The sequence below is a fragment of the Rhinolophus hipposideros genome, assembly GCF_964194185.1.
Source record: "Rhinolophus hipposideros genome assembly, chromosome: 25".
Lineage (NCBI taxonomy): Eukaryota > Metazoa > Chordata > Mammalia > Chiroptera > Rhinolophidae > Rhinolophus > Rhinolophus hipposideros.
In genome coordinates this window covers 1,725,733-1,749,479 of record NC_138071.1, presented here as the reverse complement: position 1 = coordinate 1,749,479, position 23,747 = coordinate 1,725,733, and the positions used below count along the sequence as shown (strand labels likewise).

The window sequence follows — 23,747 nt, the reverse complement described above, 5'->3', positions numbered from 1 at the left end:
TTTAAAAACAAAAATGACAGTACAGCCCTTTATTTATGGAAATAAAGCCTACAAATGCACATATTATAGTATTTCAATTCAGTCTTTCTTAAATTTGTATTGTCTATGTCATCAAACAATATTTTTTACGTCTAGTTGTATTTCCTCATCCTCTATTAACATTTTCAAAAAAAATTTTTTGAAAGAGAATTTCACTCTCTGTGGAAGACCGTAATAATAGTTCATCAGTTACCCATATCTCAGTAGCCCCCATACCTGACTACATTAGGTCTTTTGTACTTTTTTTTTTTTAGGTCACACAAATACTGTAAGTACTGTAATAAAACCAGAGGCTTGTCTGTATTTTCTCATAGAGCCAAGCCATGACTCATAAATATTTCATTTATTATTGTCTAAACTCTAAAATAGAGATTTGGTGTATTTTTTGTGCTTTATTTTGAAACCTCTCTCTTCTGAAAGCAATTCTGACTTTGGTAAAGTAACATGTACTACATCATAAAAATAAAATTTTCACTCAACACAATAGCAACCACCTAGGCCAATGAACCAAAAATATTTAAGACTCAGAAATATAAAATTCATATAATCTCAACTAAGTTATTTCACAAAGAAATTCAATACTATATGCTAGAGGTGTGTTTTTTGAGCCTTAATATGATAAGAATGGAGTTCACATAAGTGCTTTTAGGTCAAAGAAAATAAGGACAACTTAAGATAAGTTCAGAGGGTGAGGTTGTGGAGAATGGGTATTATGGGTTGGTTGGGAATCAAACATCTCAAATTGCCTCTTCAAGATGCTGAATAGTGGAAGCAAAAATATTTTAAATTCTAAGAAAAAACATATGATATTCAATTTACAACTCTTTCATAAAGCAACAATTGTTACCTACAAATTGGGCCTCCTGTCAGAAAGATGTGTATTCTGAAGGGAAAAAAAAAAGTCAAATAGTTTACTATCTCGCTGAGTACTGCGGAGTTGCCCATAGCAAGGAAGAAAGAACATCAAGGAAAAGAACGCTACTATTCCTCATTCTTAGTCTTTTCATCTATCTTCCCATCTCCTCCAGCTGAGATTGTATAATCTACAAAGTTTACATCAAAAATCACAGAAACATTCCCTCAGATGTAAGGTGGGTTTTAGTTATCTTAAAAAATATATAAGTAAATACCAAACACATAAACAGTAAAACCTATCTAGAGAGCCACCATAAGTAAATATAGTATTAGATCCTCTTTACCCAAAGGCACAGAAGCAAATCTAGTGAAATAGCCCCGATGTGATCAGTTTTCAAATTTCTCATTCCAGCCAGATACTTAACTCATCTAATTGCACTAGGACTGTGGTCTGCCCACAGCCTCCCATATGGAAGAGGATGAGAACCTCCGGGCTGTGCCAAAGCTCTGTCCACACATGAAGTTGCCTCTGCTAGTCATGATGCTGACTCAGGACTATACCTGTCTGGGGCCTTGCTGATGTTTTCGTTTGCCCTGATCTCTGAAAAACTAATGTGAATGTTGTTCTTGGTTCACTACCTAGCCATCTCATGACTCACCTGGTCATTATATTTTATTATCAAAATTTACATTGCAATACTAAAAATTACAAAAGTTCAACATTTAATCAATTATTGGCTTATTAATAACATCATTTCTCTGAAGGCTTAAGAAGCAATGAGAAGTACTACTTTGGACTTAATAGCACTGAAATGGGAAGAATTTCATGAAAGAATTTGCCACTGAATTCTTAGAAGTGTCGATTTTAAGCTCATAATTCTAAGCCAGTAAGTAAAATGTGGCATGGATTTTAGCAACAGAGATAAAATAGATGTCTAGATTTATGTGAATAACTCTGTGTGTGTGTGTGAGTGTGTGTGTGTGTGTGTGTGTGTGTGTTTGGAGAAATATAGTCCATGGGCTAAAATTGGCTCACTATCTGATTTTGGATGGTCTGAAAGGTAAGAAAGGGTTTCACAGCTTTAAATGTTTGAACTAAACTCAAAAGAAAAATATTTTGTGAAATATGAAAATTGTATGAAATTCCAACTTTAGTACCCATAAGTAAACCTCACTGGCACACAGCCACATTCATTCATTTGGTATTGTCTGTAGCTGCTTTCATACTACTGCATAGTTGTGACCGAGACCTACAGCCCACAAAACCTATATTTACTATCTACGCCTTTACAGAAAAGAAAAAAAAAAAAAATCCGCCAACCCCTACTATATATATGGCTTGGCATGAAACTCTAAAATAAAAAAATGGCTTCAGATAAATATCTGTTAAAATTATGAATTACTGAATGTGAAATTATGATCGCCTTCAGCCTCAGAAGACACTAATAAAGAAAAAATTATAAAATATGTAAAAACACCGAGTTACACAGAGATTATTCAACCTCAGAAGAGATAGTACATGGCAAGGAATAGTACAGAAACATGGCTCAAAGCTTTAATAATTGCTTAAAATGGTTGAAGCAAATCCACACACACACACCCCAAAAAAATCAAAGAACACTTCAAAACTTTTTTCAGATATAGGGGAAATAGTAAAGAAGAATGAGCCTACAGTTTGGTGGCAATGATATACGGCAGTCCCTCCTTATCTACGAAGCACATGTTCCAAGACACCCAGTGAAAGCATGAAACCCTGGATAGTACCAAATCCTATACATACTGTGTTTTTTCCGATACTTAGATACCTTTTCTCTCAAAGAAAGCTTTTTACAGCTTCTCTGTCATATATCTGAATGTTGAACATCACTACTCATGTGCTTTGAGGCCATTATTAAGTAAAATAAGAGTGACTTGAACACAAGTACTGTGATATCCAACAGTCGATCTGATAACTGAGATGGTTACCAAATGACAAACCGGCAGGGGCATATACGGCCTAGAGATGCTGGACAAAGGAACGAATCACACCCAGGGACGGAGCAGGACGGCATGGGACTTCATCATGCTCCTCAGACAGCAAGCAATTTAAAACTCATAAATTGTTTATTTTGGGAATTTTCCATTTAATATTTTCAGACCTCAGTTGACCACAGGTAAATGACACCAAGAAAGAAAAATACAGATAAGGGAGGACTACTGTGTCATCAGATAACTGAGATGAAGCCGAACTTCTTAAATCCTAGGGTATTTACCTTCTCCACCAAAAAGGAATGTGTTGAAATTAAAACAGAAAGTCAAATATGATTAATACGAAAATCAAAGCTCAGGAATTAAAAAGAAGAGTCACTTTAAATAAGTTCAGGTACACAGGACCAATGAATTATAATTTCAAGGTATTAAAAAAAGCAGCTTATAAAAAACAGAATCGTAGTTGATAGCCTTAGAAGACTTACAAACAACAGGACAGCAGATGTAATCCATACGAGGGGCAAATGTTATTTTTTTTTTCTTTTAAGGTAAAAAGACTCAAAAAAATGAAGATCAGTGATCTTGACACTATTCCTCAGCAAAATTCTAGAACAGGTTACTAAACAGATGGTTTGTGAGCTCTTAATTTTTTTTTTTTTTTGTAGTATATGTGCTGCCGAAGCGAGCACTTAATTTTTTTTTAAAATCTAACATGGATTTGTTAAAAATAAGCCATGCCAAACCTTGTTTCCTTTTCTGACATGTTACTAGATGAGTGGATCAAAGAAATGCATTATCTCTATAACATTTCAACCAAGAAAGCATGGAGAAAGTCTCTCATGGACAACGTGGAGTAAATCCACTTACTATTTGGGTAACTTTGGGGACATTTCTTAATATATGGGATAAAAGGCAGATGTTATGCGTTTCTTGAGTTTCAGCATGTTTTGTGAGGAACAGCACTGGCAGCTTTGTTTTAAACTGTCTTTTCATAGATATTTAGATAGCATATAGCCTTTGAAGACAGAAATAGTATCTCCCTCTGGAGCAAAAGGAAAGTTTTCTTACAGCCCATTATAAAAGATTGGGGTTCCCACACTTGCGGCTCCTCATCTGTGATACAGCTGAGATACACTGCGAGTGTGGCCACTGAGCCATGCTGCAGAGCCCCTGTGGGGCTTGGAGGGCAGGAACCCAAACGAACATGAAGTTCATGCTGCCTGCTGTACCAGGAGTAATAAAGTCCTTTGTCTTTGACCCAGAACTCTTACATCTTCTATAAGAGTCCTCAAAGCAGTCACTGGCTAATTTATTATACTAGTATGCAAGTAGGGTCAAACCTCGAATCCTTCTCAGTTCTTGAAATCTGTGACTCAGCATTGCCATTCGTAAAATGGGGAAATAACAGTACCTCAAAAGTATTATGAAAATTAAGTTAATACCCAAATTGCTTACAAAAGTGCCTAAACTAATAGCTCAATGAATGTTAGGCATTATTATAATGATACTTATGATTAATTTCAAATGTTAATAGTAGGTATACAATCGCATCCAAAGGATTAATGACAAATCAAAGCATCCATGCTCACTAAATTTAGAAAAGGCTCTATTCTTAACACTGTTCTGCTCAATATTTTAATAAATACTTGAAGAGCTATAAAAACGCATTAATCAAAATTATGGATGACATAATTGCTAACATAGATAATAGAATCAGGATTTTTAAAAATCTTGACATGCTAAATAACTAAACTATAAAAAAACAAATTTAACAGACATACCAATCCTATTATTAAAATAAATTGCGTATTAATTGCAAGTTAGATGAAATTAATTACAATTCTAGTAACAATGTAACATGCCTAAAAATGAATTTGCCATTAAGTTACAGAAAAAGAGATATACTTTCAATTGTGTTCTTTGTCAGTCAGGCCACATCCATGGAAGGTATGGTATTTAGCTCCGGATACGTTTTAAGGGGAAACTTTGGCCAACAGAAGCATACCCAGAGAAGAGCGATCGGATCTGTGAAGGGTGAAATAAATCCATATAGTATATAAAGTATAACTGAAGAAACTTGACTTCTTTAGCCTGAGAAAGGAAAGATTTATTGGAGATAAAAAACTTTGCAGACATTTGCAAAGTTAAATATTTTGTGTAAATCCAAAGGGCAGAGCTAGAAATAATGACTAATTAATTGACTCCAATTCAATGTAAGGAAGAACTTTCTATCAATTTTGTGTTTTTAAAGGCTCAGTAAGTTCTTCATTCCTGGAAGTTTTAAACCTCTCGCCAGACTATGGCGAGGGGATCACCTCCTTCACATTCAGATGTCTTTAAGCTGCTCACTTCTTGTCTGTAAAAAAGCCAACCCACAGGAAATTTCTCCAGGCCTCTTGTCTATTCTCATTTCTGTCTTGCCTCTCTGGTTGCTGTTCCATTTCAGCCTAGCTAGCCCTCTCAAACTAATAACTTGTTCTTAGCAGTCCACCTGACTTTGTGATATACCTCTCTGCTAATTCCCTTTTCCTATACAAGGCAACTTAACAGAGGTTCCCGGAAAACAAATCCTAGCCCTATCCACCATCTGACTCAGAAAAGAGTTTGGAATGTTTATTTCATGATCTCAAAGGTGCCTTTCAATTCTAGGATTCTAGGATTCTGCTTACTTCTTCTGCCATTTACAGAAATTGGTGGATGATCAACAATTGAGGAATGAGTAAGTGAATGAACATTATTAAACAACTGATAATGAGCCGCTTTCTTCTCTAAGAACCAGCTACCTGAATCAGTCTTACATCTTTCAATCAGTCAAACAGACGTCAGCGGATGAAAAGACAGGAACGTTAACCTGTGAGAACAAGGAAAGCAAGTAGGAGAGCCAAGCGAGAGACTGGGGTGGAAGCAGGAACGAGGGCCGTGTACCATAGTGAAGACCCCCAAAATAATTCTCAGAGATGATTCACCAGTAAGGTCTCTTGTTTGGAAGTCAAGCCAATTTCTAAGCCAAAATGAAATTTAAGGTTATATAAAAATATATTTGAATAAAAAATAAGAGAATTCAAAACTGCTAAGAAATTATTACAGGAACAAGCAACTGCATTCTTGAAAAGGCAAAAATAATACACAGAACACTGTAGCGGAATCTCAAACGCATTATGCTAAGTGAAAGATACTTGACTCTGAAGGCTCATACTATCTATAAGACAGACTTGAATGTGGTATATATACACAATGGAATACTATTATTCAGCCATGAGAAAGGAGGACATCCTGCCACTAGGGACAACTAGGGACAATATGGATGGACCTTGAGCACATTTTGCTAAGTGAGGTAAGTTAGACAGAGAAAGACAAGTACTGTATACTATCAATTATATGGGGAATCTGAAACTCACACTTGTAAAAAAGAGTAACATGGTTACCACAGCGTGGGGGTGGGAGACAAGACTGGTGTTGTTTAGGGTACAAACTTACCAAAGGGCAGTAAATAAGTCACAGAGATCAGTACCATGAGTGCAGACAACAATACTGTACTGTAATTATGTAATGTGATAAATATCAACACAATCATATTATACCTATGTAAACGGTATCAAAGTAACAGGATGAACACCTTAAACTTATACAATGTTATATGTCAAATGTACTCAATTTTTTTAAAACTTCCAAAAAAACACCCCAAAAAACAGACCTGAAAGGACAAAACTACAATGACAGAAAACATATCAGTGGTTCCAGGAACTGGAGGATGGGAGGGAGGATGGGCTGAAAAGCACGTGGAAGCATTTGGAGCGTGGTGGAACCATTCTGTACCTTAGTTGTCGTAGTGCTTACACAACCACATACGTTTGTCAACATACACAGAACTTTGCAATAAAAAGGGTGAATTTTACTGCATGTAAAATACCTTTGATTAAAAAATGGAAAAAAATTAAAGGGCTTAAAACAACTTTGTAAAGATAGTTAAAATATGGCTTGTGTCATTACAAAATCACAATGAAAGTAAATATTTTGAGAAAAAATCATAAGGATCATTTCTATAATATAGCAACCAATATCTTATTTTAAAATGAAATATCAAATGTATAGCCAAATAGCTTCTTAAGAACGATCAAATATATTTTCATTGTTCCATAGTTAAAATGTAAAAATTAAAATTATTAATTCACATTCTATTTTTAAATATCCTCTCACAAGAAATGTAATTCTAGTAATAAAAACATAAACATTAAATGCTTTTACTATTTATGAATTCATAGATTTTTACCATATATTCTCTATTATCATACTTAAAATTTGATCTTATACAGTCAGAAAAGCAAGGTGCCTCTCAAAATAAAAATAAAAACTTATGAAAAAACGTATAGTAATGATGTTCCTTTAATATATAGTACTATGAGTAAGCACGTAATTAGTCATATTTTACAATCTGGCATTGTTTTAGCCCAGTGGGAATGAGGTATTTTCAGGATACAATTAGAGGGATATCAAAGAGAACAGAGATGTAAATCAAATATCAATTAGCAATAACAAATTGCATTGCCTTTCTTTTGTTTGTAGAATAGTTTGAGCAACAGACATGTAGGACTAGGGATAGTCTGACATTACAGAGAATTTACAACCAGCAAAGAATTATAAGCAATGAGGGCAACATAAAAGCATACTTCTCTGGAAGCAAATAAATATTATAAATGAATCAAGAAAATACAAATGTATAATTATATTTGGGACAACACAAAGTCAGGCTGTCAAATGCAATTTATTTTTAATTACAGGAATATACATCCTCTATAATATTTCACAACAGAAAATGTATTGAACGATGAGTATTTGCAAGCTTCCATCACGGCTAAAAGCTACCACAATTTATAACTCCCTGGTTTGTGTGCACAGCGGGCTGTCAGGAGGAGAGCGGCCAGGAGGAGCAGAAGAGAGGCTGTCCTTTTCAGGGGGCAGCACTCTTTGTGGGCTACATGCACTTGGCATGATTAGGGGTGGGACAGCAGAGTGAAAGAGTGATCTGGGTGAGGCTTTAAAACGCTTTAGCAGTTCCCAGGCGAAGACGACAGGTGTCTCAAGAGATTTGGGCCCAAACTCTCCCTATGTTGCACTGTATGAAGCCTGTGTCACTCCCCTTAACACCAACGCTAGCAAAGACACCAAAACTCCTAGAGCTGGGAGTCCCGTTGCCTTCTAATGTAACACGGCGACTAGACTGCACCATGGCCCAGCCCCATATGTTATGTGGGTTCTAAAACGTATGTCTGTGCATGTCAAGTCCATTAAAAAGGGGAGCTCTAATTTGAAAAAGACAATGTTTATCAAACAGTTTATCCAACTCCACATTTTACTTCTGGATTGGTACCACCAGCAGCTACGTGTATGAATGCTCCTAGGACAAAGCCAAATTGTGAAGAAAAAAAAGTATTTATGGATGTTAATGATATGTGCTTCAGGGAAGAGAATGCCAAGTGGTTATTTTTCTTAACCCTAACAAGACTGACTCCACCAGCACTCTACCTTACCTTCTCCTTGTTTCCCAATTCCGGTTAAATAAGGGGAGGCTCAATTCCTGATTGAGAAGGAAGGGAGAGGTATGAAAATATCTAGTGGGCTAAAAAAACTAAAAAAAAAGAAAAAACCAAACAAATCCACAGTTTCCACTTTTAACTGAGCCCTCTGAGCTTCATAAACAAAGTTATCTGTGATAATTTTTATTGGTTTTATTTTTTTCTTTTAGGAAGTATCTTTTTCTCCCATTCACTCTCATGTGTATGCTTATGTGGCAGTAAAGAGAGAACATTTTCACAACTTCCAATCCAATTCCATGGATTTCACATAAAATGTTCTAGCCGAAAGTAACTTAAAACACTAATCCAGTCTCTTTTTAATTTTGGAGGAAATGATCCACCCAATGTCCCACAATTGTTACAGACAAGCCAGGTGCCAGAATGTAGGTCTGGCACTTAACATGGGACTGAGTAGTAAACCGAGCTGGCTATTTTCCTATCTGGGGTAATAATTATATTTCCCAGAATAATTTATTTTCAGTCACACTCTAATATGCATTATCAGAGAAGTCCTTTAATACAAATTTTGCTACTGAGAACAAGGAAAAGACTGGGAGTTGGAACAGCGAGAGGGCAACACAGAGGGTCCTGGATATATAAGGAGAAGAGGAGCAGAAGGTGTGTGATATTTTAAAAAGAGGAAAGGGGTAATCAGGTAATAAAATCCCACTTTGCCTTGCTTTAGAGTTTTCCAAGGACCACATATTCACTGATGACATAATAAGATGCTAAAATTATTTTGAAAGATCTCATAATTCAGTCTGGAAGAGGGAAAGAGAAAAATGAGAAGAAACAGGCAAGGACAAGAGACCTCCTCCTGCATTATCAATAGAAAAGATTATATATAGACTTCTTTTCCTATTCTTAAGATATTTAGAATAAAATTGCTGAGCAAGTTAGTGCAAATTGTAAATATGGACATAGCATGTAAGAGGGACAGCTATGGGCCATTAAGTTTATAAGAAAATATCTGTATTTGTATTTGTATTGAGAGTTGTGCCACTTATTCATACCTTCAGTTGTATGTGTCCAGAAGTAATGCGAGCAAGCTAAATAATGGGATTTTAAGGTTGGAGAAGTGGACTTTCCATCAAATCATAAGTCCTCAATGTGCTCTGTTTAAGGACAGATATTGAAAGAATGAGAAAAAAAGAGGTGTAAATTTATGGTGTGTGTGCCAATGCCAAGAAGTAAAGCTATCTTAACCTAAAGGTTTTCAGAAGACACCTTGACTTGACCCATTTCTCTCCATCTTTCCCCACAGACAATCCCAGAGATACGTGGTGTGCCCACGTTGGATTCATAGTGAACCATTAGAAACATCTGTATACACTACTTACGCTATTCCAATTAAGATGAGTTATGTGATTAAATAAGTCAGTTCAGCTGTGCAAAGCATTATTATATTGAGGCACCCAACCACTGAGCCTTTGTTGTCCAAAAGCATGAACATCCACTCATAACTTTCAAAAGTTAAGTGTGATATTGTTTTCAGATCAGGAATAAAAAAGAGACACTAAGTTGAGCTTGAAGTACACCCACCTGAGATGAGAACCAGGTTTTACAAACAGTAAACAGTTTTCTTAAGTGTGATATGATATAAGATGAAAAAGTAAGGTGAAAAGTTATTTAAACTACACAAAAACACAAGTGAGGCAATGATGCAGACAGAAGTCACTTCTTGGGCCTCCAACAGGACATTCATTCCTTCATTGAATATTTCGTTGTAGGGCTCAGACCAAGGATGGGGCACTGTTCTAAGGGCTGGATTAGAGCAGGGAACCAGACAAAATCCTTCACTCCATGGACTACACATTCTTATTGGGGGAACAGATGATAAATAAACGTTTTTCGATGCCAGCCGATGATTTCGTGAGAGATAAAAATCATGTATGATAAAGGTGACAGAGCATGCTTAGTGAGGATTTACTTCATAGAGGACCATCAGAGGCTGCTTCTCTATCTGGTACAGGTACATTGGAGCAGACACCAGAGATTAGTGACACTACCTGAGAGCAGAGCATTCCAGACAGAGCAGAGCACGAAACCCTGAGGTGGGAACCAGCTTGTTCTGCTTTGAGGAATATCCAGGAAGCCAGTGTGCTGAGTTGACTAAGAGGAAAATGTTAGGAAATAGTGTCAGATAGGTACCTGGGGTCAAATAATATGGACTCTGTCATTTGTCTTTTATTCTGAAAGACCTAAGAAGCTGTCGGAAAGTTTATACAAAAGAGTGACATAATCAGACATATTTTAAAGATCACTCTGCTGTGTGGAGAATAAACTGGTACCTTGAGGAAGAAGGGGGTCAACTAAGTAGCTATTGCAACAATTCAGGTAGGAGATGATGGTCTATCTGATTAGACTGACTAGATGTATAAAATAAGATTTGGTGGGTAGGGGGCATTTAGTTCAACTAAAGGCAGAATGAGGAAGGGAAAGACTGAAAACAAAAAGGAAGGGAAAGTTAGCTTCAGGCATACAGATGTAGACCCACAAAATCCTGGGACGCAAATGTGGGTGAAGTAATGATGAGGAATAATTCCTAAGGATTCTGGGGATCTTTTTTAATGAGATGATTTCATGACAGTCTACATATGTTACGATGTTAAGATATTTGGTTTATGTACTATTTCTTCTCACTGTCAGTGAAAATTTTCATAAATGCTTTCTCTGAAATATGTCTACCATTAATTTGTTTCACCCCCTAAAATACATTTTTAGAAAGTTTTTTTCTTAAATTGAGAAAAAGTTGCAAAATGATGGCTGTGGTTGTATATGTGTACCAAAATGATGCAAAACTAAAATGATACAAAAAACTTTCACAGAAAATGCCATCATAAAAGTTGAGAAGAAAAGAAATAAATGAACACCAGAACAACTTTATGTTCTTTTTCATAGCATCCTTTATTTGAGGAATTCAAAGTTAATTTTCCTTACCTGTTAAAAAAAGTTATGATATTCTCGTGGTATAATCTTTTAGACTTATGATAGAAAATCTTTGAAAAGAAACACTAAAACTTATATTTTAGATCAATGTTATCTTCAGTATATTTTCATTTTCAGCAGTATATTTTAAGCCGTTCAAGGTAGAAATTGAAGGAAATCCAGAAGCATTAATAAACTAAAAATGCTGAGAGTTTTTAAACCTCTGGGATTCATTTGCTTCACAGTAATGTGCTTTTTCAACATTTAAATTTTATTTTTTCTTGCTAATGAAAATAATTTGTCAGAGCAGAAAGCAACGATATGTTTATCAGTATAATGGGAAGGCGTTTTCTAGGGACCCTTGTTGGATTATAGGAAGAGGGAACTGTACAACTGACTGGGAAGTTTATTCAGTCAGTGCAGTATAGGTCCAAGAACATGTATTTCAGTTATGAATTAATTCAAAAGGTTGAACCTGAGTCCCCATAGATGATTCCTGGAGAAAAGGAATTTTAAATAAATTTTTAGATAACATTATATAAACTAAGGGAATTTTAGAATTCAAATTGTTCATGGAAAGCAAGTTGAAAAAATAAACAAATACAAGTCAATTTAGAGAGAGTAAACAAAGTTCACAATTACACAAATTATTAGGATTCAAAGTGAATCATAAGCTGCAAATTATTAAAATATAATGTTGCTTTTAAAATGAAATGGGGTGGTGCCAGTATACCTCATTTTAGAGCATAGATATACTCTGGTAATTTGGCTGCTAGGCAAAAATCTGTGTAGATAAACACAAATTTCTAGTCACTCCAGTTATAACATTGATATGCTCCTAAAAATAATTAGGCCAACATTTAATAACAGCAAATAGCATTTGAATAAACAGCAAATTAAGCATCGTTATAGAGAAAAAAACTAGTTTTAATGAGTACTACCATTGGCAATAAGTCACCACATACATGGGTTTACTTTTTCATTTTAATATTAATAGTGTTGGAACATAATAAATCTAAATTTTCTCTAAAGACCCCTCTCTAGCATTTCAAAATTCTAATATTAACCTCTTGGTTAGTCATAATATGTCTTTTACATTTTCATCAGTTGCTTTTGTTTTAAATTTCTTTGTTTTGTCTGGAAAATTGGGGGTAGTGGGTGGATACATACACTGTGCAGAGCCAGAGAATACGTACAAAAACATGTCGGCGGTAATGCAAGGCAGAGGTGAATAAGCAACTGGAAGTATCGATTTATGTTAATAGGTAAGAATACCCACAAGAAAAAGATTCTACAGAAAAGAATATTCTACTGTATGAGTATTTATGTAATTCAATAGTAATGAATTGTCACATAATCAATGCTGGGTTTAAAAAAAGTATGTTTTTAGACAGCCCCCCTAATTATGCTTAGTTAAGGTGTTAAAAAAAAGCCCAAGAGCTACCCATTTGGGAATAAAGAGTGGCCCATTTGGAGGTTCTAAAAATCAAATGAAGATGCTAAAAGTTTGAAACAACTGCATAAGAAAGCAATGATAATGACCTAAGCCTCATGAGAAAAAGGCCCATGAACTTAAATTATTTACTTGATAAAGATTATGGAAGTGATAGGACTGTAATCCAGGTGTGTTGAGAGATAAACAGGTGGCTCAAAGAAAACATTTATGTCATCTAAAGAAGGAATAGAACTAAATTAAACTATGGCTAAGAAATTGGAATTAGGCATTCAATTGTCTGCAGACCTTGAACACTGAAATGCTCAAAGAAAGTTTCAAACACCTGGATTACTTTTTCAGCAACTTTAAGAACATAAACAACAATCTTTCTGGTTGCATTTGATCACGTTTGTTAGAATCCTATGAATTAAGGGCAATATAAATAAGGTTTCTTTCAAAATCTATGCAAATCTTAGATTCTCATTGGGCCTAGTTTAAGGAATGCGCTTTGTTTTATCCAAAGGCAGTATGAATATAGGCACTGGTTAGAATATTTGGGATCCATTCATTTATTACTAAGAGTACTACCATCTATCACAAAGTTAAAGAAAAAAAAGTCTACGTGTGCCAAGAATTAGTAGTCAGTAATTGCGATGGAATTGATACTATTTCTGAATTAACTGTGATTTGAAATTTTCTTTAGCAACTATATCAAGAGAATTTCTTAGTGATAAGTGAGTCAATGACCTCTTTCTGATTTAATTAAGAAAGGCAGAAAATACATGACCACATCCATCATTCAGTTTTCTATCAGTATTATTGCTGATCAAACATGAAATTGTCAACACAAAAACAGAAGGGTGATAAGGCACAGCCAGCTATAAATCCTTTAAAATATTACAAATAATATCCATTTTATGTAACTAAGTTCCCCATATCCCTTACATTTTCTCCTGAAATAAAAATTTCTGGTAAATTTGTCTGGCTACATTCATTATACTGTTACATGCCCTAAGAGTCTCAATCGAATCATGAAGTTATTTTCACATATTCAAATATTCTTTTCGTAAAGTATAATTCTAGTATCTTTGCACAGAGAGTAGTTTGGTGTTTTTTAATTGTTGTCTGTACAAAAGGAATATAGTTTCTCATTACGGGATATCTGTAAATTTAATCATTACCTTTTTTCTTATTTTTATGGTGTGCCACATACAACAATTTCCCTCTATTTTAGGTTTCTAGAATATTACAAGCTTTTTTTTTTTTTTTAAGCAAAACCACTGTATTATCATAAGTGGGGAAAAAAACCACTTCGATGACAGTTTACTCAGATACAACCATTAATAAATTGTTTCATATCATAATGCAATTAAAGGTCTCTTTCCATTCCAGAGTATGAATTCTATAAAAATAATTTTCAATTCTAGAACTTCCATCACTCTGAATCCAAAAATATAAGTTGGGGAGTTTTGAAAAACAGTTATAAATAGTTCGTAATTATATGTAAATATTTTCCTTTGATTACTTTAGTGTCCATTGTAATGTAATGGTAACATTTTAATCATCTATGTCTAAAAAATAAAGTATTTATTGTATTTTTATATTTCAATTGAATGTTAAAAGTTATTCCCTAAAAATTCTTGTACTTAAAAGTGAACTGTAAGATGATCTTTTAAAATTGAGTGTCCTCTCTCACATACCCATCAGGGATGTATCATCAGGTTTCTAGATTTCTCTTTGAAAGTTAGTAACTTAAGCCCAATTAAACATTTGTTTCACTTATTTTTAGATTACAATGAAATAGTGGGTTTCTTAAGGAAGTACTGAACTGAACAACTACGGAACATGAGTCCAGTTAAGTAAGAAAAATGGATGGATGGATGGGAAGGAGGGAGGGAAAGACTTTTAAAAGCTCTAAGGCTGAAATGAAATTGTATGACTCTAATGATCATAGTGTATATAACTTTATACCCACTTTATTAATGTATATACAAATCAAAATTGTAAACTAATCGTATAGCAGTATTAAACACAAACTGCATTTTAAAATTCCAGTACTCTGAGAATATACTTATCCACAACTCATGGTGACAGAAAAGATAAACAGGCCTCTTGACAACATAAAACATTTCCCAAGGTATGCCACAACGCAAAACTGAAGCCGAAAATATCTGAAAGCTCACCCTTCCTTCAGTTTTGACCTCTAACATCGACTTGCTGAACACGCCCTTCCTGTCTCCACTGCAGCCTAACCAAACTTTTTATGTTAGAAGAGCGTGCAAAGATGTGCCTTCCAGGCAAACTTTTGCTTTATTCTAAAAGTTAACCTCTTCAAATACTTCCAGCTGGAAAATGTCCACTTCCACTACTGACACCAGGGCGTCACTCTCTCCCCTGCGCTCACCTGCTACCACTTCATTATTCTTCCAAGCAGACTCAGGGCTCTTGGGCGAGGTACGTAGCTCCTCAGTCACTTCTGAATCCATGATGACTGTAAGTGTGCACACCTTACACAGGCCCACGTCTTTCACAGCCTTCCTCCCTCCCGCCGGTTCTGAGCACTCACCCCTTCCCGTTTGTTCACCTCCGTCGTGACCGCCTGCCCACCTGGGAGCCAACAGGACTCGAGGAATTATCCTCAAAATAAGAAACTGACTGATTTCAACATGTGGCGAGAGAACGTGGGGCGGGGGAGGAGGACAGGAGGAGTACAGATAGCAGCTGTCCATTAAGTGGTTTAAATCTGTTGGTTAGAAAGCTGAATAAACAAACACACAGATGGGTCTAGTTCCTTGGGGATCCCGGAGTCTGGACAGGCTCCCGGCCAGTTAGGCCTCTCCCGACTCGTCCCTGTGCAACTCGCGCCCTGGTCCCGCTCTCAGACGCCCGGATTCGCAAGTGCCTTTCTCTCCCGTCCCCCCTAATGAGTGTTACCCCACGCGCCAGGTGTCCTGGGAGACTTACCTAGATGCTCCCAGAGTCTGAGAACAGAAGGACAACTTTTCCTCCCCACTTCGGCCAGGCCCGAACACCCACACAGACGCTAGCGCCCAGGTCGGGCTGTCCAGCACGTTCCGGCCCGCGGGGCGGGGACAGATGCGCGCGGCCACCTGGTGGGTCCGGCTCTCGCCGCTACGACAGCGAAGGGACGTAGGGACGCGAGCTGCGCGGGGCCAAAGTCCACCGCGCGCGCCGGCCGTGGTCCTCTCGCCGAGGCCTCCGCGGACTTGCAGGTATAAACCAACCGAGACGCCCTCCCTTTTTCGGAAAGGTGCCTGCACCCTTCCCACGCGCCCTCCCTGAAGCACCCAGAAGCGCGAGTTCACCCTAAACCCACCCAGAGTGAGGAGACCTTTCCAAAACGGAACAAAAGTAAGACCAGGGCAGATCCCTGGTGAAGCGGCTCGTGCTAACCGTGGACTGGGTAGGAGTGTGACGCGTGGGGGACGGGGAGGGGGAGGACAGTGGAGATGCCGGATTATCCCGAGGCGTCACTAAGGGCCAGGAGTTTCTTCACTCGAGAAACAGGAGTGTCCCCTCTCCGCCTCGCATTCCCAGAGAAGTACTTCTCAAATGTAGCTAAAGTGTCCAACTCAGAGAAGAGAAGCGTGCATTGGCCCCACTGAGTAAATGAAGGTCAGCAGTTGGGTCAATAAGATGTGTGGTTCCAACTACCAGATGTTTTTACTGATGTTTCTCCTGGGGGTGGGGGAGGAAGAGACAACAAACAATAAAAATAAAAGAGTAAACAAACACATCTGGTGTTTCGACACACAATTTCCTCCAGCCGCGGTCCCTCCGGACCAGACAACATTTTGCATATTCAGAACCAAAAATCATCCGTGAGCCACCAGCTATCTCCAGCCTCTTGCCTCCCCTTTTCCCCATCACAAAGCAAAATAAGAAAGGAACAACAAGTGGTAATGTTGGGTTCGGGACGCGACCCAGGCGCCCAGCCGAAATTTGACACATGTCACCGCGCCGCGCGGCGCGCAGAGGCCGGGGCGAAAGTTTGCCGGCGCCGCCGCGGGCGGAGAGCGGAGCCGAGTCGCAGCGCGGCCGGCGTGGAGGTGGCTGGGACGGGTAGGGTGCGGGGCACGGCGCGCAGTGCGGACGGGGAAACTTACCGGGACCGGGGACGCCTGGGCAGCGTCCGGGGAGGTGGCACCCGCAGCGCGGAGGCAAAAGCTACCAGACCACACAGCCACGCGCGGGGCAGGGTGGCGGCTGCCGCGAGTGGAGAGCGCGCCCGGGGGCGGGGGGCGGAGGGAGCCGCAGCCTGCGGGCGCGGCCGCGGCAGAAAGCGGCGGGCTCGGGGGGCGCGGGGCTCCAGCCGGGGCGTAACCGCCGCCGCCGAGCTGCACGCGCCGGCGTGTCTCGCGCTTTCTCGGAGGCTCGCGCTGTCTCGCGCTGCCGCTCCCCCAACCCGGATCTGTGCGTGTGTCTGTGTGTGTGTGTCTGAGTGTGTCCGTGTGCGCCGGCGGGTGCGCGCCCCCGGCCGCGCGCGCGTGGTGTTGGCAATGCAAACTGTACACACACGCGCGCAGGGCCGCCTCGCCTCGGGGCGGGGTGGGGGCAGGGGCGCCGTACCGCGTCCCGAAGTGCCGCGGGCCAAGGGTGTGTTTTGTTTTACTTGGCGTTGTCATTGTTGATGGTTGTTGTTGGTCCGGAAAGTGGTTTGGAACCAGCCGGTCGGGATGCCTGTCGCCCCGCTCACCTATCTGCCCCGAGCCCCCAACTTTTCCAAGGGAGGGGAAAACGCGGAGAGGAATCTCGTCGGGATTCGCAGCCCAGGAGCCTCCCGGCTGACGTCAGGTCCACCTGCCAAGTAAACAAGTCGCCGGAGAACTTGTTTGTTCTGCGCCCGAACTTCCCCCACCCCCACCCTCCGCTCCCGCCTCGGGCTCCGCCTCCGCCCGCGCGGCCCAGACGGCGGGTCGCGGGAGGGGGTGGGGAGGGCGGAGAGAACAAAACCGTCTGCTGTATTGGCACAGCCGAGTTGTGTCTGCTGCTTCTTGGCAGTTCCCAAAGTGCGTCCTCTCAGCAGACGGAGCTGCTGGCAAATCAAACTGGGGATTCCACGGGAAGTGCAGGAAGCCTCGAAGGGAGGCAAAGCCCTCGCGGCAGGGGGCTGGAAGTGCACGGTGGTCGGGAAGGGAGAGCCAGGCGGACGCTCAAACGCTCGCTGGCCTTCCTCTGCCCGCGTGCAGAGGCCGAGTCTGTCTCGCTCCTCGTGTGGCCGGGCCTCCCGTCTCACTCGGGCCCACGAGTTCTTGGGCTTCCTCGTGGTCGCGCCGCTCAGGCCACGGGCTTGGGGCCGGGCTGCGGGCTGGCGGGGCGGAGCTTGGAAGGAAGGGGCCGCCGCGCTGCCACTTTTCGGGTCCCGAGCTTTCGAGACGGGTTCTATCAGTGACTGGGGAGCTAAAGTAATCGGAATGAAAGGAGAGAGGAAACTGCCAGAGCCGCGCTGCGCTCCCTTCAAAGCCGAGGCGCCAGAGTGGGGGATGCGCGGGCCCAGCCTCCAGCACCCGGGTGCCCACTCCTATCACTGGGGTGTGACTCGGCCAGCCGCCCCACGCGGGACCGAGGGGATGACAAGGGGAAGGCCGACGGAGGACCAGACGGGCCCGCATGGGGCGCGTGACCCGAGTGGGGGTTCCTCGGCAGCGCTTTCCCCACACCAGCTCCAGGAGGGCAATTCCTCCCCCTACTCCCGCCAGCCGTTCCCCTGCCCGCGGGCCGCGCGACCCTCCACCCGGTGTGTTCCCTGCGCTCCGCTGCCGGAGTCCCCGCTCGCAAATCCGTCGCGAAGCGTGGAGTTTTTAAAGGCTCCGAAACTTTCCTCCAGATAGGGGCAGCCCAGAGACGCCAATGTGCGCGGAGCCTGGCCCCCGGCTCCCTCCCCGCGCGCGCTAACGTCCCCGATAGCGGAAGGCGCGGGGTGGGTCAGGGTGACGGGACTGGGGACACTGGCGAGCTGTACTAACTTGCGCCTTTGAGTCGTGTCCTCCAAGAGCAAGGCGCTCTTTCTCTAAAGGGCAGACGCGAGCGCGCGGGGGCGCGCGCGGACACACACACACACACACACACACACACACACACACCTGGCACCAACTCTTCCCTTCAGAACCCTCAGTTCTCCCGGGGAGGAAGCAGCCCTGGCACCCACATCTGTAAACACACCGTCAGGTTTTCTAGTGAAACCAATGAAGTCCTGGGAAGACGGCCCCGGGCAGGCAGGCGGAGAACCAGGGAGAGTTGGGCTTGGAATGGCGGTGCTTTCTGTGAGCTTTTAAACTCCAGGCCGTCCTAAGTGCTCTGCTTATGGATTAATCTCACCCTTCAAAAAATTAACTTTTTCGAAATGCAGGTTGAATAAGGGACAAATAATACCAATTTTTTTTTTTTAAAAGATGGGAGCGGGGAGAGGAAGAGGGAGAGTTCAAAATTTAAAAATGCCAGACCCAAATGGCCCTTCTGAAAGGTAGGGATAATTTTGTGTTAAGTATTTTGTGTTTATGCTGCCCTGGCAAACCTAAATAAAAAGCGGATTCTCTGGATGAAACTAAAACTCCTTTGGAAAAGAGAAGAGCCAGCCGCGTGGAAATCCGCAGAGAACCGAGGCTGTACTTTTCTTTCCACAGGGTTTGTGAATAAAGGTAACAGAACAATTCAAAAGTGCACAGATACTTTTCCCCTTGTTCCTTCCCCGCTTACACGGACCCCGTGTGTTTCCCTTCCTCTTTAAGGGCCCTGAAAAGGTGAGCGGGGAGGGTTTATTATAAAGAGGCCTGGGCCACCTGTAAGAGAAGTTCAAGTTCCCAACGAGAAGAAGGAGGCTGACGTCCCCAAGACCCGGAGAAGCGCGCGTTTACTTAGCCCTTCACCTCTCTGTGCACAGAGATGCGTTCTGCTGAAATCGCAGCCTCTGACGTGTCCTCCCCGCGAGGACAAATAGCCCGGAGGTGCAGGAGGACCTCCGTCGCGGGAGCTGGTCTCCGAACCGGCCGCGGCCCCCGCCGGCGCCCACGCGGGGCCGAGCCCGCGGCCCTGGCGCCCCGCCGCCCCCCACCCACGGGCCTGCCCGGGCCGCCCAGCTTCCCGCGGGGGCGCCCGCGGCCAACCGGCGGGGCCGGGGTTCGGGAGGTGCACGTTCAGGCCCGGGCTGGCGGCTCGCGGCCCCTGTCGCGCCGCGTGCCCCGTCCCCGCTCCTGGCCGCGCTGCACACTCAGCCCGGCTACTGGGAGCCGCCACGGTGGCACGCAGTTTGTTGATGGGTGGTCATAAAATATATTTATTTGCAATTCCTCGAGCTCGCCCCCGCCCCCCGCGTGCCGGGAACAGAGCGGGCTTTGTTCGCGTGGCCGCGGCGGGGTCAGCGCGCGGCGCTCGCCGGCTCCCAAAAAAGTTGCAGCGTCGTCACAGGAAAAGCGGCGTTCGGCAGCCGGGGGAAGCGCCGCAGGGCCCGCGGCGAACGAATCCTTGTCCTCTGCGCTAGTCAGTGGCCACCCCACTGGGCCACGGCAGCCCTGCAACGAAAGCCCGCGTGGCCGAGGTGGCGGAGAGCCCAGTCCCGTCCCGGGGCTGCGAGCGGGGTCGCGGCCGCGGCGCGGCTCCCTGGCAGCACGTGGCTGCGAAACTCCCGGGAAGGGATGCCGGGGGCGAGTGAGACGGAGCCGCCGTGTGATCGAGGGGGTTCGCCAGGCGGGCCTCCAACTTCTCTCACCGACGTTTATTTGATGTCAGGCTTGTTTTACGATGAAGCCGCAAATGAACAAATTCGGAGCCACTGCTCTGTTACGATCCGGGCGAAAGATAAATTCGTTTCCGATGGTCTCGGCCAGCGTGTCTTGCGCGAAATAAGCCCCCAAATGAGAGGAACTAAGGCCAGGACGAAGGAAAGCAGCGCGCGCCAACGACATGTAGGGGAAATGTCGGTTTAAGGCTCCGAGTGAACCGCTTGCATTTTGTTATTTGTTGTAAATATATAATTATTCACATATTTAGGTCTGTTTTCATCAAAACTTTCAGTTAAACAACAATTACAATTTTCCTCTTCAGAGACATTTCCTTGGTGTAAGTGTGACTAATACTTAAAATTTAACTAACTAGGGGGAGAGGCCGCTAGGAGAGTGGGAAAGAGGCAGATTTTTTTTTTTTAATGATTACTTTTTTCCTGTTTGAGATACCATCTTTGAAGTTGTATTACTCACTTCAAATAGCCTGAACAAAAGTCTTCTTTAAATGCAAGGTAAAATGTTTTTCCTTTCACACAGAAGAATGGGCATATATCAGTTTCCTATTTTTCAAGTCCACTACAGTTTTCTGAAGATGAGCAAATAAACAGACTCTTTTTAGACATTCTCCTATTCCCACTCCCCCACCAGGTACATTCTAGGAAAAAGAGAAAATTCTAGTTTCACCGAAGTCAAAAGAGGGTGATCTAAGTTACAGCGTCAAATTGAATGTAGAGTTTGCAAAATTGGTGGAGTTACACCACCATCTGTCGTTAAGCTTTGGGACTACAAAATTTGGAACCTATAATAAATCTTAATGAGTTTCCTCAACTTTTTTTTTTAAATCACAGACTATACTTTTCCTTAGTATTCTTATAACATTTTATAAAGTTTTATAATATATACCCTATGTTATAAAATCTACTTGAGGCAAAACATATATATATATATATATATATATATATGTATATATATATTCATAAATCCATTTTCTATCTGAGTTCTCTAGTCATCTCATCCTCAGGAAAAATAAATACCTCACACCTGCCAGCCTCCAGCCTCCAGATACAGCCTTTTGAAATCAGCAGGAAACTACAGATTTCCATCACCCCTCCCCGAACACCTCCCCTGTTTCTAGTAGTCTGCTGATAGGAAAGATCAGGCCTCAACTACAGGGCCACCCATGTCCTGGAGTGAATAATAGACTCTTAATTCTCTCTCCAGTGTAACCCTGTTCTTGGCTAGTATATCTAATCTTGAAGCATGTAAACGCAGCTATTAATATCTCTGCTAAAAGGTTGGCTGTGTCTTTAAAAACAGATTAAAAGGCAGTTAATACCAGGTTCCATTTCAGATTGATCTTGCTTCAGAGACAAAGATCAATTGTTCAGGGAGAGAATCTTGCCAAGAAAGGCTTTCTACAAATGAATATGGACAACTACTGGATAAAGAGCTCCAAACTGACTCAGAAGCCTCTATCACGGCGATCACTCCATCTCTTCCACAGGACACTCCAGTTGCACAGTGTTTATAGCAGGTCTACTTTTTAAGGATTCAAATATCTCCCTGACTATATAACGTTGCACCCCTTTCTGAGTTAGGACTTGACTACAGAATTTCTCTTCTCCAGAAAATAATTAAAGTAAAATGTAACAGCTTGTTTGTGTTGGTAAGGCATTCACTAGAAGTGAGTTGAATCATACTGTATTGTCTGTATTTGACCAGCTTTGATCCACACAAAAGACAATTTCATATGCTGCAAATTAATGGAACCCAGATTTTTCTGAGATGCAGTCTATCCCTGTGCGAGTGAGCACAGTTAACGGTCCAATCTCTGATATTTCCTTCCTGCCACATTGATGCCAGTATGTTGAGTTGCCTGATGCAAGAGCCCCCTTTTTGCTGATGTTTCTACCGTTAGATTAGTCTTAGGGTTTGTATGTCTCTGAGTTACTATGAAATGTTGGAGCTGAAGAAAACTTCAAGATAGTGTAGTCCAATCCCTTCATTTGAAAAATCATACAGCAAATATCCAGAGCTGAAAGCAAGGTTACACAGCTAGTTAGTAAAACTCTGATTATCATTGTTGAACTGTTTTATGTTTCTAAACATACAGTAACCCTCCTCCCTCTTACTCCACAGAGGCATTTTTGCCACACACCCTCCCCATGTATTTGCATTTTCTTCAAATCCATCAAAACTGATAAGGCTCAGTGATGGCAACACCTTTGGATGCCAGTACGGTATTGAAGAGGGTTAATGTCCTGTCATGTCTACTGTAATACACAGGAGGGAAAAAAATGTCTGATGATTTGTTTCTCTTGAAAGTCAATTAGTCTACAGTATTTCTTCAATGGTGTAAAGAGGTTCATCACTGTTGAATCAAGTGTTCATCATAGAAACACTGATGGCCAGAGGTAACACAAACCACAGTTTATGATGTTCTTCGGGGTGAATGATCTTCAGGGACTCCTGGGGGCGAGAAACGTATAATCTCAGTAGCAGCTTGCCTTCACTATACTCTTAAGAAATACAGGCTAACACAAAACTCTGAGACAAAAGTATAACACTTATTTTTTTTTAAGTTTTCAGCGAAACAGAACTGTATCAAGAACCTGCATCAGTGTAGATTTTTATTTTGGTTTAAGGACCATATAGCTTCGGAAACCATAGTAGTTTATCCCAGGAATATTTTGAAGTGGTTAATTGTAGCAAATTGTATAAAGGTTCAGTTGTTTGTTCTCTTCTCCTACCCCTTCTGCTCTTCCTCCGGGTGCATTCTCCTTCTGTATCTCTTTCTCCTCTTCTTCCTCCCTCTGCCATGTCTTCCTCAACACCCTCACAATGACAAGTTCCAAAATATTTCTCTCCTAGGCTCCAAATCTATTTGTTCAATTGCTTATTGATAGCACCATTTAATATGTGAGAAGATACCAACTTTCCCTCTTTTCTCCTTGGCCAGTTACTCCTATGCCACCTGTTGTGGTTAATAATACTTTGGTCCACCCAGTTCCTAAAGCCAGAAAGATACAAGTAATTAAGTGCTGCCTCCTCCACCTTCTCACAGCCGAGCAGCATTAGGATTTGTTCATTGTTACCTATTTAATCTTCCATTGTTCTGTTCTGTCTGCACAGTTGTTGCCTTACTTCAAGCCTTCATCATTTCTTACTTGGTCATTCTGGATAACTTTCTCATCACCTTCCCTATCATCA

General features: G+C 41.7%; 1 protein-coding gene across 3 annotated transcripts in view; it reads right to left on the bottom strand.

Moving 5' to 3' along the window:
- FOXP2 (forkhead box P2) overlaps window positions 1-17,277 on the bottom strand; it is a 632,923-nt gene extending 615,646 nt beyond the window's left edge. Inside the window, exon 1 of one of the 3 annotated variants that reach the window (XM_081038544.1) lies at window positions 16,926-17,277. The gene's annotated coding sequence lies outside the window, so the exon portion shown is untranslated. Of the gene's footprint in view, window positions 1-15,762; window positions 16,225-16,925 lie in introns of those variants that run through there. The other 2 variants (XM_081038543.1, XM_081038539.1) reach the window with 2 other exon arrangements.
- Between the last annotated feature and the right edge of the window lie 6,470 nt (window positions 17,278-23,747).